The 12854-nt window shown below is 42.9% G+C and overlaps 1 pseudogene; it reads right to left on the reverse strand.

Annotated features, from left to right (window-relative positions):
• Positions 1-435: 435 nt before the first annotated feature.
• LOC136465684 (uncharacterized) lies at positions 436-9950 on the reverse strand (annotated as a pseudogene).
• Between the last annotated feature and the right edge of the window lie 2904 nt (positions 9951-12854).

Below are 12854 nucleotides of genomic sequence, written 5' to 3' on the forward strand. Positions count from 1 at the left end.
TGACGATTACCATTGACTCTAAAGGCCTTTTGACTTGAGACCACTTATATTGGTTACTTATCAAATTAGCTTTTTAACCATATGTGGATCGTCAAAAATGGAGTCCAGATGTGTCCTGGGTGACTAGTTTAAGGCAGACTGGTTCTGGAGGCCGAGGCAGACTCGAAATCATGTTGGACCGGGCCTCTGGTTTTTGTTGAACATCCTTGCTGGTCATCAATGCCTCCACCTCTTCCACTAAGTCCCTCATGACCCTCTCCAATGTTTCTAGGCAAGATAACATTATTAGGTAGTAGTCTATTCTCAAAAGTATGAAAAGAATCGCTTAAGAACGAGCTCACCTCTAAATTGAGTTGACGCATTCAAGCTTGGGTCATTGGACCTTGCATGACGATTGGAGGATCAGTGGGTACATCCGAAGGAGTGACATCCTCATCACCTCACATCATCAATATTCAAACCAAGAGAGGCCAATGCACTCTTTAATTCATTAAAAAGACCCAATCCCGATGTGTCATCAACCTTCAAAAACTCTAGGAAGAACTCCTCTACCCTTGGAACATTCCCCGATATATTCACACACCTAATAATTAGAGTCATTTGTTCTTCATGGCTCACATCTGGAGTACAATCTAAAATCACAGAAAAATACTTGGCATCCTTAATGATCTTTAATATAGTTTGTGTTTACATAATCTGCAAGAAGAGAAATCATCTCATTCTGAATTTTATGCCCAAGGTAATGGTGATGAATCTCACTATTTTGAATCCGCCTAATATGGTCTTGCATCACAGGATCAAATTCACCCATCATTTCAACTGTGCCCAGAAAGTTACCATTGTTAGCTTGATATAGTTTCGCATTTTGCCCTCGGAAAGCCAAATTATGTTTAGCAAGAAACTTGACAACAGAAACGATTATTACTAAAACTTGTCTCCAACGCTCTCTCTCCTTTGCAATTTATCGTTGCAAATCATCATCAATTGTTTTATCTTTGCTCAACCTTAGCCTAAGTATTCATGTTTCTTATATGCTCAACACTATTCTCATGTTCCTTGAGTCTTAAACTAAGATGTTTTCAGTCCCTCAATCCATCATGTGCTACCAAACTTTTGTTCTAATTTGATTTGAACAATTTGCAGCAAAACAAAAAACTTTGTCCACATGTTTAGAGTAAACCAACTATTTTCTATCAACCACCTCACCATTGCTTAACTTTCTGGAGTAGTAAGCATATGAAAAACGTCTATTGTGAGCATCTATAGGGAACTCAAGATTCAATTCTCTCACTGGTCCTTTTTCAATCAAAATATCTCTACCCTTATTATTAAGATTATCCCAAGTTTTGGGATCAAAGACATCATGAATAGAAGGTTGCACATCATCAATTGAATTTTCAAGTTGAGAGGAAGGCTATAAATTTTCATTCTCTATAGCATCAACTTGTTCACTTAAATTATCATTAACTTATTGTTGCTCTTCTTCTTGATTATCAGGTGCATCTATAGGGTTGTCATCACGCACAACACTACTTGAAGCTAAAAAAACTTATCTAAAGCACCTTGTTGTGACTTAACAAACTGTTCTTCTGGTCTTTTCTGTTTTCTTTTCGCAGCCCCTGACAAATGTTTCTTAGGTAACATTTTAAAATTCTTACACCTGACCTAAATTACAAGAAAAACATGACTATATGAGTACAAAGTACTAGACAAAAATTGAACAAGGAAAAAAAAACCTAGGGCCTAGATAATTTGGACATGAACTGATTTAGAACTAAGATTCACAAATCACAAAAAGGGCAGAAGGCAATAACCATGATCAGATATTCAGATGTCGTCGACTTGTCATCCTCGTCGAGCCCTACCTCGGGTGCCTTGTCGTGTGGTGATCGCCCGATCGACGCTGTTGAAAGCTCTAGTTTGGTTTTGGTGAATTGATGAAACCCTAAGTGCTAACCTAGTTTATCAAGTGATCATGAGATAGGTAGCACATTCCAAGTGATGAAGCAAATGAAGACCATGACTTGAAAAGAAGAAAGAGAAAAATAAAAGGCTCAAGACAAAGGTATAAATGGTAGGAGCCATTTTGTTTTGGTAATCGAGACACTTAGTGAGTGTGATCACATTTAGGATCGATAGTCGTACTATTAAGAGGGGTGAAACTCGTATCAAAATGCGGTTGTCAAAGTGCCACTAGATGCTCTAAATCATTGCATATGCATTTAGGATCTAGTGGAGTGCTAACACCCTTGAAAATGTTTGTGAAAATATGCTAACGCATGTGCACAAGGTGATACACTTTGTGGTTGGCACATTTGAGCAAGGGTGAAGAAGATAGAGTTGGAAAGGAGTTAGTCACGCTGGTCACGAAGTGACCGGACACTGGTCTCAGTGGGACCGGTGCGTCCAGTCAATAATACAGTAAAGACGCTGGCGTCGATCTTCGATCGGACATTGGGTCACTTAGTGATTAGATGCTAGAGGGCTACATCCGGTCCTACTGATGTGGCAGCGCACAGAAGAGTCACCATGTGACTGGACGTTGGGTGAGTCCAGTTGAGCTTGACCGGACGCGTCTGGTCACGAAAAGTCATCTCTGGATGCTTACTGGAAACGACCGGACGCTGGGGCTCAGCGTCCGGTCACTTTGAACTACTGTGTCCGGTCATCACTTGACCGTTGGGATCGAGCACTCAATATTTGAAGAGAGGGGACACGTGGCGTGCATCGCACGACCGGGCGCTAGGGTGCAGCGTCTGGTCAATATGACCGGAGCGTGTTTTGCTATGAGATTTGCTTGTTACTCTTGGTGGTTGCCACCACCTAGATGGCTTGAAGTAGCGAGGATCGTCGAGCAGAGATTGATGATTGTCTCTAGCTCCGATCGTGGTGATGGTGAGGGGTTCTTGACCTTTTCACGGTGGAGAGCCAAAAGGTACTCTAATGGATTCCTCGTGGCTTGTGTGATCCTCATCTTATGTTGGTTGTGTGGCACCCTATTGAGGGTTTGACGTGTGATGCCAATTAGCGCGTGAACCTCCAAGTGAGTGAATCGCCATAATGAGGATTAGCTTGCCGGCAAGCAGGTGAACCTCGGTAAAAAATCATTGTGTCATCATTTGGTATTCATTGTTATTCATTCTTATGATTGATTGACTCCTTCCTCAACACGGTGGTATAACCATCTTGTTCACTCTCTTTACATTACCACAAACTAGTTGTCAAGCTCTTTAGTATAGCTAGTTGTGAGAGCTTGTTAGTTTGGTTAGTGTGGCTCTTTAGTTAGCTTTCGAGAGCACACTAATTTAGTGTAGTGATATAGTTATTGTGTGGATAGAAACTACATAAACTAGAATTGTGGTAGGTGGCTTGCATTTTTTGTAGGCTAGCGCAATACTCGTTTCGTCTCATAATTATCTAACCGGTTTGTTAAGTGTTGTTGTAGATTTTTTTAATAGGCTATTCACCCCCCTCTAGCCATTAGGACCTTTTAGCTACATCTCGTCGTCTTGTCGTTTGCGGAAGTCTAGTCGCAATCGCTATGCGGGGCTGCGGAAGTCGTGATCACTGTGCGGGGCTACGGCTCGGTCCTCGCCTCCTGAAAAGAAAGAGGCTGACGCTAATGGGCTGCTGGCCTACTGGCTGCTGCACCTTCTCATTAATTCTAAATTCTAATGGACTATAGCTAAAGGGTATGGGGTCTTATATACTTGGGCTTGGGCCCCCATCCCGTCTGGGCCCTCGGCCATCGCACCTCCTGCCCCCCTAGGGCCAGCACTGATTGTGTCATTGTATCAACGGTAGATACATATAATTGCAGTGTTTTTTGAAATGTTGCAAAGCCTGGATGGAAATAAAGGCAGAAATACTGTGGCTATAGCATGAAATTTCATCTTTGAATAAACCATATAGTCATAAGAAAGTAGGTTTTTTAGCGTTGGACCTAGCAAAAGAGAATCACCATATACTAGGCCCTCCCACTTCTTAAGGAGTTTATCTAAAAATTCACAATATAATGTAGACCATTCAAATACCACACATGAGTCACTCCATATGCTTGTTTGATTTATCCCATTAGAAATCTTCATGTTGAGAATCAATAGATTCTACTTCGAGCTAGCGTACGACATCAGACGTAGCGATCAAGCAACCCAATGTAGGGAACTTGGACGCCGATTTCATCGAGATATGATAGTCATTCTGTTATTATTCCCTATAACTATCTAGGAAACATATATGTAAAATGGTCGCCATCTATGGCCCCATTCGGCTTGCTGAAACTTGGCTGAATTGACTGAAAACACTGTTCTGGTTGAATCGTTGTGAGAAAAAAATATTATTTCGGCTGAAAAAACAAGCTGAATAGTGCGGATTATAAGGTAAGCCGAACTGGACTATGTAATCCTATCCCCTAGAGTATATAAGAGGGAGTAGGGAGCTCTCGATCGGTACCCATTAGAATAGTCAACAACCCCTTGTAACTCAAGCACTTCAAACTAGATGTAGGGTACCACGTAGCTGAACCAATATAAATTTGTGTCACATGTGCTACCCTTTTGATTTTATGTGCGTAATACGAACAACATTGTTGGGGTAAAAAACTCCATCAATCATCAAGCTTTGAATCGCTTAGTGTCATACCAGGTTAGTTCAATAGTGTTTATAACCACAAATCCCAATTGCATGGTATAATTTGTAGAAACAACAGAAAATCAAGTTGTATGGTTTCTCATCCAGCATTATCCAAGGCTGTCACAAACTCACAAGATGGTACTTCGAAACAAAAGATAGTAAGCATGTCACCATTTCAACATTTTCAAAACAAACAGTGCACTAAAATGAGTTACAACGAGGACAAAATTCGTATGTTTTTAAATATTTTTTAAATCACACACATCCACTACCGGATACAGGATATTTGCCGAGTGCCAGGGGCACTCGGCGAAGCCCTAAAAACACTCGGCAAAGGGTTTGCCGAGTGTTTCACTCAGCAAACGACACTCGGCAAACCCTTTAACGGCAAACGCTAGTTTGCCGAGTGTTTTTTTGTCAAACACTCGGCAAAGACTTTGCCGAGTGCCCAAAATACACTCGGCAAATATTTTTTTTCTGAAAAATAAAAAAAGCCACCATCGGCCAAAAAAAATAAAAAAAGCCACCACCGGCCAAAAAAAAACCACCACCGGCCGGTCTCCGCCGGCCGCCGTCGGTCTCCTCAGCGGCGCCCTTCCCCTACGCCGCAGCCCAGCTTCACGCCCTCCATCTCACCTCCGCTCCCCGGCTTCACGGCCGCCGCCACGAGTCACCACCACCACGCCACCACCCGCCACGCCAGCGCCGCCCACCACCACCATGCCATCACCACCACGCCACCGCCACCCACCACCACCACGCCACCACCCGCCACGCCCGAGCTGCCACCACCGGCCGCCGTCTCCTTAGAGGCGGATGTGGAGGTGTTGGTGAAGAGCGCCGCCGGAGGTGGAGGTGAAGGGGGCCGGCTAGAGGTGGGGTTGGAGGTGGAGAGGACAAGCCAGAGGTGGGGGTGGAGGAGGCCAGCTGGAGGAGGGGGACGGCCGGAGAGATGCGGTCTCGGGTGAGAGAGATGCGACGAGAGATGCGGGAGAGGGAGACGAGAGAGATGCATTGAGGGAGACGGAGGGAGATATTTCTGCTGGAGATGACATCATGTTGGGCCCACATGTCATTCTCAGTAGAGAAACACAAATGAATTGGCGGTGGAAATAACTCATGGTGGCCTTCGATCCCGCCGTCCAAGAGGTCCACGTCAGTGATCCGGGGCAGATCCAACATGCATGGCACACGAGACGTGGTGGAGGATAGCACGGACACTACAACGAGCGGCGCAGAGAGCGAGGCGGGATGGGCAGTGTGGATTCGATTCCTGCGCTAGGGGTTAAAGAACATATTTTTTTGTTTGCCGAGTGTCCTAGATCTGTGCACTCGGCAAAGTATTTTTTATTTTATTTTTTTGTCTCATTCTTTTTCAGAAAATTTTTTATTTATTTGCCGAGTGTTCTAGATCTAAGCACTCGGCAAAATTTTTTATTTTATTTTTGTCTTCTCCTTCTTTTTCAGAAAAAAATATTTTATTTATTTGCCGAGTGTTTTTTTTACACTCAGCAAACTTTATTTTTGTCGAGTGTTTTTATTTTGACATTCGGCAAACCCCATCTTTGTCGAGTGTTTTTTTAGTGTTTTTTTTACACTCGACAAAGAACCTGTTCGTCGAGTGCCTAAAGAAATACACTCGGTAAAAAAACACTTGGCAAATTTGAGAATTCTGGTAGTGAAAGTACATTTGGGGCTATCTGCAGTGATTGATTAGTGAGAAAAGACATATTCGTACCTTGCCTTTGGTGTTCTTTTGGGTAGTTGGTATATTGACGCAAAATAAAAAAAAAATGATTACGGTAAAGTCACTGTAAGTGCGTTTGCATAGAATAACTAGAATCATTGCCAAACGCATAAAGAGAAATATTTTAGAAAAAATTCACTCGGAACTAATTCTCATTTTTGTACTAAGAGCATCTCCAAGAGTTTCCTAAACATTCTCCTAATCCTTTTTAGAAAGATCCACAAAAATCCATCTCCAACAATTTCTAATACAATCTCCTAATATTTTAGGAGTTGGAAAAAACCCCCCTCGTCCGCGTAACTTTACGCGCCGCAGCCTCGTGCGTATCCTTGAACTGCGTCGGGGCGAGTTCATCATCTCTAGTGAGCGCGACGGCATCGAGGGCAAGGTTGTCGTCTCTGGCGAACACGTCCGCAGCACCCGCCGACACCGCCCAGCCGCAAAAGGAGAGAATAGCAGAGGGAGAGAGAGACCACGGACTGGAGCACGGAGCTTTCGTCGTCCGCTGCTTCCGTCCGCCATGGATGCATAGCAGGAGCTCAGGAGAGCTTGGCATAGGCAAGGAGGAGACAAGGCACTGCTTGGGGAAGGTGGAGGAGGGTCTAGGGAGGCACACCGTCGAAGGAATCGGGAGGAGATGGCCGGGCATTGGAGATTGACGAGGCTCAGCTGTCTCTGTGTAAGAATAGAGGGGGAGGGAGATGAGTAGCAAGGGGCTCGGGATAGCGGTGAAGAGCAGAGGTGCGGGATGACGAGCTCAGTGGAGTGGTGGGGAGGCGAGCAACGCATCCCTTGTATAAGCAGCCAGCTGGAGGTGGATGTGGCAGAACCTCCTAAGGAATTGGGCCCACATGCACCTATCGTTGTCTCAACAGACCTTTGATAGCGTACACGAGTTCCCAACAACTCAACAGGTCTGTCGGGTGTCCTCGAGAAACCCGAATCATCCACGATTCTCTTTTCAAACAGGATCCCGATCACAAACATTGCAGATTACAACAGTTTATTCACATATATACATCAGAGTAAAAGATAACGGAAGTCTTAAGATAACATAGTTTACAAACCAGTTGTTTTCAAACTGACAATACCATAAGTGTCATACAACCATAGTAGCGGGATAATATTACATTAACTTTATTTATCATACAAACTAGTGTCTTGTCCAAAGGCCATTCATCACTCCTCATCGTCATTGACTTCAAACACAGACATGCAGCAGGGACCAAAACAAGCTTGCGCATGCGACTCACCTGCAGCAAAGGTTAACAAACCCTGAGTACAAAGGTACTCAACAAGACTAACCCAACGTAACGGGGTGTAAGACTTTAGAGATGCAGGGATTTGGGGCAAGGTAAGGATGTAGTAAGATTCAAAAGTTCTTTGCCAAAAGCTTACTATTCTTCATTCTATTTTCAAGTTTTACCCCTAATTTCTTTTAGTTTATTATCTCAACTAAATGTATATTTCCCATATTCCATTCCTTCTCATTCCATTCTTTTCTCATATTTTAGTAATTCACCAGTCATGCATTGCTTCTGTAATGAATCGAGTCTCCATATCCGTGGAGCACCGGCAATTTGAATTGATTCAAGTCCCAGCTGGGGATTCCTTATCACACGACATATGTAGAACATAATCTTGCATATATCAACCTCGCTATCGGATCCTCCCATACTAAGCTGTCTCCATGCCACCCGAGAGCACAGCACACCTCAAATCCGACCACATTCTAGCCACGAGGGTACACGCTACTCCCGCCATCTCTCCACTCCCAGTGCGTGGGCATTCGTCTTAGTATCAGATTAGCCGAAGTAGGCTTATCGGAGTATGTGACCAGTACTACAAAGTGTCTCATTCAGAAGATCTACAATGAGTGGCCTTTAAGCGACATAGTCGGCAACATTACCCAACATTCAAGATAAGTCACCCGACTAGTCTCTAGTTCATTCTATCTTCTTTCTTTCTTTGGCCAGTATGCCATCTTTGATTGTATCGAAACTTTTACTTTGAAAGCCTACTATAAAGCATACTAAGCATTCTACGCCTTTGTAAATGAAATCATCTTCAAGGATGGTAAATAATTAACAAGGTAGGCAATGCATCAAGTAGGTAACATTTGAATAAATCAACTTAATGCAATAGGTAACATAGGTGATAAACTTTTCAAAGTAAACAATGTAATGGTTTAATGCATAAACCGAGGCTTGCCTTCGTTGACGATCTCAGGCTCCGGGTCAGTACCACAATTATCGAATCCCGTGACAACCGGGGATTCTTCCGGTACTTGCTCAACTAGAATCGTTTCACTCTCGGATTCTACACGAAATGATAATATATGCTTTAACATGATGATAATGTAAACATGATGCCGTCATGGTATATGAAATATAACAACACTTCGAATACAACTGTTCTTCATGGTACAGTTGTAAGCCAATAAAACCAACTTGTAAATCTACCATCAAGGATCACACATGTGACTTGACCAAACTAATCTTGAAACCCTACTAGTCACAAAACATGATCAAAACAAGATCAAATACTAGTCAAACACTTAGGGTTTGCTTTTATTTATTTTTGAATTAATTTGAAAATAAGCCCAAAAATGAACTTGTTCCAAATGACCTCAAAATTTTATGTAAGCTTCCTCATGACAAATTAGTGTATCAAAACAAATTTCATAATTTTTGGAATAATACAGTGGCCTACAAAAATCATGGAAATTGCATTTATCAATTAATGGACTGAATATTTGAACATTAAAAATTTATTCAAATTTCAAGTTTCAAAATTTTAAACCATACTAGAGCATGTACAGAGGCTACACACAAAATTTTAGAATTTTTGGAGCTATGATAATTTTCCTACAAATTTCCAAAGATTCAGCACTATTCAAAATCAGAAAATAACAAAATGCACTATTCTCTCTCTCTCTCACTGACAGCCGGCCCCACCTGTCATCCCCAACCTCGGGCATTGACCGTGGCTTCGACGGCGCTGGCCGACGCTATCTCACCGACGGTGAGCCCAACAGCGACGATCAAAGCACTAACATGTCTACAAGAGCTAGGCGCATCGATTAGTGGCACTTTTGGAGGTCAATTACGACATGGAACAAGGCTGACATCGGCCATGGCGGATGCGGCGACACGGCAGCGTTACGCCGGCGAAACAAGACCGGTAACGGTGAAACAGAGAGTTCAGGAAGCATCAGTGGCTCACCCCGATCGCGTTGAAGCAACAAGCAAGACCGGAGAAGCTCTGGTGACGCGTTTCGATGATGACCGGGATCACGGCGAAGTGGACCTCGTCGACGACGGTATTCCGGCGACTGCAGCGGGCAAAACAAGTAGGCAAGAGTGGAATAAGCACTACAGCATCGAGACGAAGCCATAGGGTCAACAATCAAGGGCAACGGCTCACCGGATGATGCTTGCCATGGTGAATCGGAGTTTCCGTTGAGGTCGCCGGCCGCGAGGAAGATGAACGTGGACAGCGAGCTCTCAGCGAAATCAGGCGGTAGCAACAGCTCGGTCGGATGCGCGAGGAGCAGGCGGAACTGGAACATGGCTTTTACGGGGCTTGCTTGCGCTGAGGAGATGAGAGAAGCTCGCCGGAGTTGAGACGGTGACGTCGGGAAAACAGAGGGAAGGAAGAAAAGTGAACGGCGTCGTCTGGGTCTTATAGCTCGGCCAGGAGCGCACGGACTCGACACGCAGCGTGCTCCCCGCGCCAGCGCGAAGCCAAGGGCAGTCGCAGGCGTGCCTGGAAGGCCGGAGAAAGGACGCCGACGGTGAGGCGGTGGCGCCCTGTAGTTATCTTCATTTTTGAAGTATTTACAGATTTGCCACTGCGTCTATTTTTTCCAATTACTCACAAAATTTCTAAAGAAGTTGAAAATCTCCAAAAATGAAAGTTGCTCAACTTTTAAAACTCTACAACTTTGCTTCAAGGAACATTTTCAAATTCTACCTCCATTTTGAAATTTGAATTTGGGGTGCATTTGAGCATTTGAATCATTTCAAAATTACTCCAAATTTTATATGTAAACTTGAAAAACTTTGAATACCAAAGTTGATCCTTAAAAAATAATCTTCAACTTTGCTTTTTGTCTCAACCCCAAATTCCACATGGATTTTGAATTAGACAAAAGGGGCAAAAAGAACTTTTGTGATTTGAATTTGAATTCAAATTTGATTTGTTTTCCTTTTACTTTAACTTTGATTTTTGACCAGTAACTTGGTCCATTAGGGTTATTTGAGTCAAATGACACATGACCTCTCATGATCACATGAAATTTGACCCTTGTGGTCATGATCTTTATTTAGGGTTTTGAATCACATCACATAAAATAACAACATTATGAAATAAAGCTTATTTAGTGAATGCATTCAAAATTTTCTACTATATGAATGCTTTGCAATGCATATGATGACATGTCAAGTTTTAGTGCTAGGTCAAAACACTAGAGGTGTTACAGTGGAGCTTGGCTGACTGGCACGCTCAGTACCTTGGCATAGCCACGGCGTCCTACGCGACAGTGGCGGCGTAACGTGCGGGAGCAACTTCCCAGAGCATGGGATGGGATGATGGGCGGTGGCAGCTCGGAACGACGCGGTTGCGTGAGCGTGATGGAAAAGAAAAAAAGCCACAACATAATTAATGTGGGCTCTAAATTTGATTTTTTAAGAGGAAAAGTCTACTCCACCCCCAACTATGGGGGTTGGTCTATATAACCCCCTCAACTATGAAACGGTCTGATTTACTCCCTGAACTTTCCAAAACCGTCTATTTTACCCCCCAGGCGGTTTTCAGCGGCGGTTTTGCTACAGTAACAGGGGTTTCGCCACAGTAACGGCGGTTTGCTACAGTATCAGGGGTTTTGTTTTTCTTATTTCCGCTGAATCTTTGAAAAATCATAGTAAATCATAGAAAAATCATAAAATGGAAAATCTAATTTTGTTGGACTCCACATGAGTAGATCTACATAGTGAATATATAATATGGTACACTTTAGCACAAAACTTTTACTGTAGATTTATATTAATTAGAAAATCTAATTTTGTCTGTAATTAATTGAAATTTATCTATAACTAAGTTATACATGGTCCAATGAGTACGAAATTTTTACTATAGTTTAAGCATATAATAATTAACCTACCATAAAAATTTCACCACAATTGGACCATAGAAGCTGCAGCTATGAATTATTCTAATTAATTACAGACAAAATTGGATTTTCCAATTAATCTAAATCTACAGCAAAAACTTTGTACTAAAGCGTACTATATTATATGTTCATTGTGTAGATCTACTCATGTGGAGTCCAACAAAATTAGATTTTCCATTTTATGATTTTTTTGTGATTTACTATGATTTTTCAAAGATTTAGCGGAAATAAGGAAAAGACAAAACCCTGCACTGTAGCAAAAACCATGTTACTGTAGCAAAACCGCCGCTGAAAACCGCCTGGGGGGGTAAAATAGACGGTTTTGAAAAGTTCAAGGGGTAAATCAGACCGTTTCATAGTTGAGGGGGTTATGTAGACCAACTCCCATAGTTGGAGGTGGAGTAGACTTTTTCCTTTTTTAAGATACCATTTATTAAAAACTTTTGGAGATGACTTTCTTTTTTTCTCCCTAAATCTCTTGAGTTGCCAAACTACATATTTTTAGGAGAAAAAAATATAGAACTCTTAGAGATGCTCTAGTGCCTTGTTTAAATTCAGGGTGTAAAGTTTTGGGATGTCACATGAAGGTGTCGCATGAGGTGTTCAGATACTAATAAAAAAACAAATTATAGAATCCGTCAGTAATCTGTGAGACAAATTTATTAAGGTTAATTAACCCATCATTAGCACACATGTTACTGTGGCACCATATTGTCAAATCATGGACTAATTAGACTTAAAAGATTCGTCTCGTAAATTAGTCGCAAACTGTGCAATTAGTTATTTTTTAATTTATATTTAATACTCCATGCATGTGTCAAACATTTGATAAGACAGAGAGTAAATTTTAGAGAGAGAAACTAAACAAAGCATAATTCAGATAAATCACTTGCAAGCCTTTTTTTTTTTCCTTGAATTTTTGTATGCCGCGGTCCGCTCCAGGTTCCGCCAGTCTCATTTTCACCGCCACGCGCCCAGGTCTCATTTTCACATTTTCACCGAGGCGCGGGCCGCGGAGGCGCCCCGGCCAAACCAAATTGGCGTGGTGGCGCGGCTTCCAAAAGAAGCCGAAAACCATCTGTACCCACCGACCAGTAGGCCCTCCGATCCTCCCCATTCAGTCCTAGCCAATAGGAGCCCAGCGCCACCCATCACGCGGATCGTGACTCCGCCTCCACCTCATCGGCGCCGTCCATTCCCATCCAACGCCACTCCGTCACCGCGCCCATCCCTGAAAAAGTTCCCGGCTCCCGCTCCGCACCTATAAAGATCCGCTCCATCCCAACGCCTCGCATCACTCCC

This window comes from Miscanthus floridulus, chromosome 7 (genome assembly GCF_019320115.1).
Source record: "Miscanthus floridulus cultivar M001 chromosome 7, ASM1932011v1, whole genome shotgun sequence".
Lineage (NCBI taxonomy): Eukaryota > Viridiplantae > Streptophyta > Magnoliopsida > Poales > Poaceae > Miscanthus > Miscanthus floridulus.